Here is a 7,927-nt window from a genome sequence, read left to right as displayed (position 1 = left end):
AATTAGACATCTGCATTTGTTAATGAACTTAATTTATAAATGTTTGTATTAGTTCATAATTAGGGAAATGTTGTGTGAAAACTCACTAATGAATGCATTATCAGTAAACGTAAATTATGAAATGCCCTCAACTAAGCAACTTCTGAGTTGCGGGGGGCCTGGAGCCTATGCCAGGAGACTTAGAACATGAGGCGGGGTACTCCTAGCACAGGGAACCAATCCATTGCAGGGCGGCACACAAGCATATACACACACACACACTCACACACTACAGGTAATTCAGGAACGCCAATTAGTCTAATCTCCATGTCTCTGGACTGTGGTAGGAAACCAGAGGAACCCCATCAAACACAAGAAGAACACACAAACCCCATGAACCTGGACCCTGGAGGTGCAAGGCAACAGTGCTAACCACTAAGCTGCCTTGCTGCCAGAGTTAACCGTTGAAAATATTCATATTATTAATATGGATCAGCTGTAACATTAACATCAGCCAGGTGAACTGAACAATACTGATCACCAACAATACACCAGTAAAGTGCTGACAGGTCCATGAGCACCCAAGACCAAGGAGCAGTCTGCCTGGTCTGACTTTAGAAAAGCAAAAGCACCAAACAACAGTCACTGCTGACCATGATAGAAAGGCACTAGAACACCCAGTGCACCACAGCCGGTTGCACACAGGGCAAAGCAGAGGCCACACCCTGAGGAGCCAGAGCCACACAGGGGGAACCCAAAACCAAGCTGGTTTTATTGTTAATGGTTTTAACGTTACGTCAATTTACTGTAAACTCACATGCTATTTTATTTTCAAAATTTTAAAGACAATTATTATTTCAGCATTGGTAGCCTTGTTTTTTTCTGGATCCAACAAATACTGAACTGACCTGTTAGTCTTCAACCCTTTTTTACATAAAATATGTTCTGACTTTAAAATATGGGGCACAAAAATCGACTTCCTGAAAACTCACTAAGAGCATTTTAGCTACTAATTTTTGGATTGCTAATTAGTAATCCATAACGCTTTAATCCATACACTAAAAGAAAAATGTTCCATCTATTGGATGTACAGGAAAGAAATGTGTACATTAGTTACATATATCAAAGTTATGCCACTTAAAAAAAATAATTTATGTTAAATGTAAAAATAAATACATAAGAAAAAAACAATAAATAATTTTAAGTTAAAAATAAAAATAATTTTAATATGTGCAACTTATGTACATATTTTTTCCCCATGTAAGTCCAACAAACCTTTTTTTTTCTTGATGCTATCCGGAGGGGAAAAATCGATTCAGTGATGTATCGCCACACTGACTCCACAATCGTTTTTTTTTTTTTATGTTGTAAAATGTTGCAGTTCCTCTCTAATCCTACAGATGGCACACTCTTAACTATTTACACACTGTCAGGCAGCACAGCATCCTGTGTGGTACAGTAGAAGTGAAACAAAACAATTTTTTTTTTTTTTTAAATAGTGAGTCTTATAGAATCGCAATACAAATGGAATCAACACCTAGTTATCATGATAATATCGTATCGGTATGTCCCTGTTGATTTTTTTTTTTCATTATTCGTTTATTCATTCATCCAATATGAATATTTATTATTCAGATAATTATAAAAGTATATAAAAAATATAACAAAGGATTAATTTCACATAAGACATAAGACAAAATGCATTAGCAAAAGCTAACCTAGCAAATATAGTGTACTCTAATGACTCTGAATGTAAAGCTAAAGAAATCCAGATTCTCTCTACTTGCACTCTCATATTAAGTTCTTAAGTGGCGTGGCAGGCTGGGAATCTCAGACAGGCTGTCAATCAATCTAGCTCATTACAATGTTATTACACCCACACGCTTCTACGCTTGGATTTTATGCTCTGCATTTGTGTTAGCATTGTGATTATAAAAATAGTGCCCTATAATATCAGACACTTTAAAACCTTTGCTTGAGTAGTTTTCTGATCATGTTGCTTTAACTTTTAATGTCTTGTTTATTATGTCTGTGCAACGTTGCTTATGTACGTTACACATCATTGCAAGTGTCTTGGGGAAAAGAAAAAAAAAACAATAATATAATAATTTCTAGTTTCTACTCTAATTTCAATAATATATAATATTGTTATAAAAAAATATCAGCTAGTATATGTATTTCTTTGTGAGATACCAGAGTACTGTAATGATTTTATTATTAGCCATCCAGCATGCAAGACTCCAGCATGCAAGCATGTATATGTATTAATCAACACCTTTTGATGAATCAGATGTGAGAATCCATGTGCGATGTGGTATGATTAAGCAATATCACATAATAGGGAGCGCTGTTGTGATGAATATCAGCACAGCTGTGATGCAGCCTTAGGCGTCAGGATGCAGCCCGAGTTTTGAAGGCTTTGCAGCTGTGCTGATATTTACTGCAACCTGGAGTGTGATACTGCTTTGATGGTTCCACAAACACCGGTTCTTATCAACAGATTATGATTTGTTTCTTTGTTTAACCATTTATTTTTGTCCACCACCACATATCCTTCTACAACTGCTGGAACTAACTGACCGTGACTGTTGGAGCCGATTACTGATAATGAACTGGTTAGCGATTGACAGTTAACATAATTAATAGAATAAAAGTAGTTTAAAATGTTTACCGGTACTATGTGTGCAAAGGATAAGGAGAATAAACAATGGAGGTTGTGGACAGTCCTGTAAATCGTGGGTTTCCCTTTATACAGGTAGTCCAGACTTACTAACATTCGAGTTACGGAACAATGCAGTGCACCAGATACCAATATTTATATACCAATATTTTATTTTGAGGATGTAAGTGAATGTATAAAATGTCTAAAGTCTGTTATATTGTATGTGTGTGCGTGTCGGGGAGCAGGAGAACTGAGTTGGAGTCACCGGTTTCAATGAATCAATCCAGAAGCACGATGATAGAAAATGGCTGTCGAGTAATCTATCCTGATGATTATTAATCCTAATTTTGAAAAAATCCTCAACAAAACAGAGTTCACAGTCCAATACAGTGGAAAACAGCTCGGAGACAAAATGGGTCCTGGGATTCCCCTCGCGATGAAAGGCCGCAGAGACAACACTGTTACATTTGTGTCAGATTCGATTCCTTTGGTGGTTTCAAGGTTTTTGACCACATAAAAGCAGTGTTGAGAAAGTAGACAGATTTAGTCAAGCGGATTGGTATGATTTACATTGTACATTTGTGTCAAAGGGGTATAAGACTCACTTTGTCGGACTTAAGAACAAATCAGACTTGCGAACGTGCTCCAGGAATGAAACTCGTTCATAAATAGGGGACTACCTGTATTTCAGCTTATTCTGCTTTATAATATCAGTTCCTTTATATTCTAGGTTTCAGGGGTAAATGTCAAATAGAATTAAATGAAAAGCTAGGGCACTATGGTGTTCAATTACTTGTATAACATATGAAATAGTGCCCTTGATTAGGGGTTAAAGAGGGATTTAGGATTCCTAGGTTTTCTTGCTAAAATGTGACCCTGACTGGGTCTAAATGTAAATTTTGGCAGGTAGCTGCTCTCTCCTCAGAACTACGTACCATACCGACCTACTTTCATCGATGTTGCGACAGACACTTAGTGTAATTAATGATTGTAGAACCCCTGGGACACAGAGTGGTTCATATGGTGTTACCGTCCATTATCACTACTTGTGGAATGCCTGTCGTCCAACCAGATTGCTCAGTTGGAAATAACTGCTGTATAATGCGTAATATGTGCTGGCACTCTATTGTGCTAGTCACCTATTCTGCATAGTAGGTGCGTTTAAATGAGCCCTAATATTGCACTAGTAATCAGAATAATAGTCCTGTTAAGTATAAAGTGGATGAATGAACTGCTAGCTCTCTCCTCTGTCCTTCAACAGAGGTGAGATCACACACACACACACACACACACACACACACACACACACACACACACACACAGTGCAGCGTTGGGATGTTTGCAGTTTTTCACAGATCAGTGAGGTATACAGTATAAGTCGTGAGCCAAACATCCTGAGATAACACAAAGTAGTACATACGCATTATGTACTGTACATCCGCTACTACATCAAAGAGCATGAGCCATCCATAGGTTCTAAAGAAATATGGAGAAACAATGAGGGGGAGGTTTTATAGATACCAGCAGGAAGTACTGCCATATAAGGAGTGAGAAAGAACTTAAGGACACAAAGAGAAGGAGAAGCATGTAAAAGTCAACACAGTCAAAAGAAAATATAGGAAAACTCTATCCAGTTTGATCAGAAGAAACATGCATCATGTAACCACCTTGGTCTGAACAGCTTGACCTGATCCGCCCTGACTGGAAGGAATTTTTAATTATAATGACGGGTGGCGTAAATCTTTTATAATCCATTTGATAGGAAAATATTAACCATGTGAACTCTTAATCCGATCGTTTCTCTTTCGTTGGTATAAAGATATAATTTTTTATGTGCACACGGGGGTAACAATACTTCTCAAAAGTTAGCAGCTCCTCTTTTAATTCAGTCGGTTTTGTGTAGAACATAATAATCAACTGGTCATATCGTGTCTTAGTATAAGGCAACATATAACTTGTTTCCAACATGCCGTTATTTATGCAACAGAAACGAAGCAAAAAAGAAAACAAAGGCATGTGCCTGTTCGACCATGGCATAGCTGTCGGACAGCTGGTTTCATATTCACCCCTAGAATAGTCTGGTATACAGGGGAGTTCATGGCCAACTCAATGACTGCAAGGTGCCCAGGTCCTTTGGCTGCAAAGTACTGTAAACCCAAACCAACACCCCTCCTGTGCTTGAGAGAGGGCATAAGGTGTTTCTACTGAAATGCTGTTTGGTTTTGTTTGGGCATTAAGGCTAAACAACTCCCGGTTGGTCTCATCTGTCCATAAGATGGACATTTTTCCAAAAGTCTTGTTTTTTTTCCAGATGCAGTTTTGCAAACCTCAGTAGTGTTTCTGTGGGGTTTTTTTTAGGACAGAAAAGGCTTTCTCTTGGCAACCAGTCTTCTTCTAATTGTGTAAACTTTAATATTTAACATGCTCGGTGAGGCCTGTAGTCTCTAAGCTGTAACTCAGGGTCTGACCTCAAGGTGAATGTGCTGGAATGTGCACTCTTGGAAAGACTGACAACTGCCTTGAATACTTTCCTGTTGTATATAATCTCTCGCTGTAGAGTGCTAAACTCCAAATTGTCTTGTAACCCTCTCCACATTTCCAGAGTACAGCAACAATTGCTTCTCTAAGACCATTGCTTATGTCTTTCCTTCTTAGCAGGTGTGTTAACACACACCTGGGCCTGTATTCACAAAACTTCTTAAGCCTAAAAGTTGCTCCTAATGATAAAATTCTAAGAAAATTCCTTGAATTATGACATTTTCTTAGAATTTCCCCTTAAACTTAGAAGTAAATCTTAGTAAAGGAAAAAATGATTCAAGAAATATCTTAGCTTCTAAAGCAAAAATTGTTAAGAGTAGAGAGGAAGACTTAAAGAGTTTTTATAGAGGACAAAATGGAGGAAGGAAGAAATATTCTCCAAACACTAAACGTAAAAGTAATCACAGCTTTTCTGTCCAATTTGGTTTTCTTGCTGATTTACCTTCTTCTATCTCTCTTGGATTGTTGGCTACATAGCATCCAAAAGTGCAACTTAAACAATGGTGAGCCATTTTGCTCCCATCAATCTGAAATGGATTACAAATAATAAAATCAGTAAGGTAAATACTGTAAATGTAAGAACTTCACAGTCCTTGAATTGCTGTGTCATTCCTAGCAACAGGGTCAACACCACCTGCTCACCAAAATTAAGGTTTTTGTACTTTCCTTACTCTGAGAAGTTTCCTAAATCACTTTTAGTCTAGGATTCCTAGCTAGGACTTTTTAAGCTAAGATAGGAGCTCTCTGAGAGAATTCTAAGAAACTTTGGGAATACGGGCCCTGAAGGCTCCAGACCAAAAAAAAAACAGCCCAAACTGCTGCCTTTACAGTACATTGGTCTGCACACCTGCAGATGATCAATTAACTAAGGGCTAAAGATCAGCAGCACCTTTGATTTTTAGTACGCTTCTACACAAAAACACTTTGAAATACAAGAAGGGGTATACATTTTGGCACATGACTGTAAATGATGTGACAAGTTTCCAGGAGGAAAGTTTATTGTTCTTGAAGAGCTGTAAATGTTCTCTTATGGTCTCCTCCTGTTTAAAATCCGCAGGAGCAGTCTTTACTTTTAAGCATGCTGCTTAATTAGACCAGCAGAGTAGCAAATATTGTTCTCACGACACAACGTGGGTCCTTCTTGGTCATCTTGTTCTACAGAATGAACTGATTAAAATAAAACAAGAACATTTCTTCTCCTTCTTCTCCGTTGTCCATTATTTTCCTGCAGATTGAACGCTTTAGTGTTTCGGCAATGTCAAAGTATGATTAAACGCTTTGTGCACGTCAACACACATCTTATCGCACCAGCGTCCGTGTAAACACTTCTGGAATCTCTGATCACAATAATTTCAATCGGATTGAAGGAATATTGTCCTTGTAACTACAGCAACTAGTGCTAGTATGCTGCTATGTGTTTTAACTAAAGCCAGGGAGTATGGTATATGCTTTAGTCTCTTACTAGCGTCCTACTGTAGCTAGTGTGTTTTAGTGCTTTAGAGCTGTAGTGCTATAACGCGCCTTGGAGTGCCGGTATCGTGCTACCTTTAGAGGCGGAAGCTTTCGCATGAATTTTATAGCGTGCTAGGGGATTTAACGAGCTACTGTTCTTTATGCAGTGCAGCGCAGTGAAAGGGTGACGGCTTTATTTGTACCAGTGTGTTAAAATGTATTATTGTGATCTGCTAATCTTTTTTTTATTGACTCGCTGTGTTGGATTTTCTGAAATAGATGCAAGGATGCAAGCCTCAGTCACTTGCGAACATCTTGTATTCGATTTATGACGACTTCCCCCCACTCCTGTCAAATGTAAATTGTCAACTCTGTGAGTGCATGTATATATTTATTCCATTATGTAGGGGGAAAAAAAATCAGGCTGCATCTCTCTCTTTCTGTGTGTGTGCGTGCTTAGGCTATGTGGGTGCTTAGTATGTCTTGAGTATTGCATTTGTATGCAATCCATCATCTTTGGTTAGCAAAAAAGATGGCAGTGTGTTTAAATTTAAATTGAACAACCCCTATCTCTTCCTTCATCTCGGTCTGCCTCTCGCTCTCTCCTTTGCGCTCTCTCTTTTTCTCGTCCGTTATAGTCCATATCTGAACGTGCCCTGAATAAGAAACAAGGCGGCTGATTGAGTCGCAATTTCTCTCTGCTGCTTTCATGCAAACCCTTCTGTTTCATCATGCCCCTTTTTTCAGCCTGTCTTTTTTCCCCTTCTCTCTCTCTCTCTCTCTCTCTCTGTCTGATACACACATGCACAAACACGCACACACATAATCTAGCTCTTCCTCCTGTCCATAAGTCTCTTTCATTTCCCCCTCCTCTATATTCGTTTGCCTTTGATTCTTTCATTTCATCTGTCTCCCTCTCTCTATCTATCTTTTTTTTCTATTTGATGAGCCAAAAAAAAAAAAATCCTTTTCTCATTTCTTCTCCTCTGTCTTCTTCCACTCTACTCCTTTAATCCTTTCTTGTTCTGCCCCCTTTTTTTCTTACAGCTGATGAAAATCCTCACCCACACAAAAAACAATCCAGCGACGCCCCTCTTCCCACATACGTCCCTAATCGGATTGCAATAACTCCGGGTCTCGTTCGGCCTCTATTCCTCTAACATGCGTGTTCCTGTTCTACCATGATGGATCTCACCATGTCATGATGGGGAAGCTGTATTCTAGTGATCTGCTGGACGGAAAATTATTCCGGTTGCTGGATTATCATCACTGGCCCTGATTCGAATTTTATCGACT

The sequence above is a fragment of the Clarias gariepinus genome, chromosome 24 (assembly GCF_024256425.1).
Source record: "Clarias gariepinus isolate MV-2021 ecotype Netherlands chromosome 24, CGAR_prim_01v2, whole genome shotgun sequence".
Classification (NCBI taxonomy): domain Eukaryota; kingdom Metazoa; phylum Chordata; class Actinopteri; order Siluriformes; family Clariidae; genus Clarias; species Clarias gariepinus.
The sequence above is the reverse complement of the archived record's forward strand: the minus strand, read 5'-3'. Positions refer to the sequence as shown.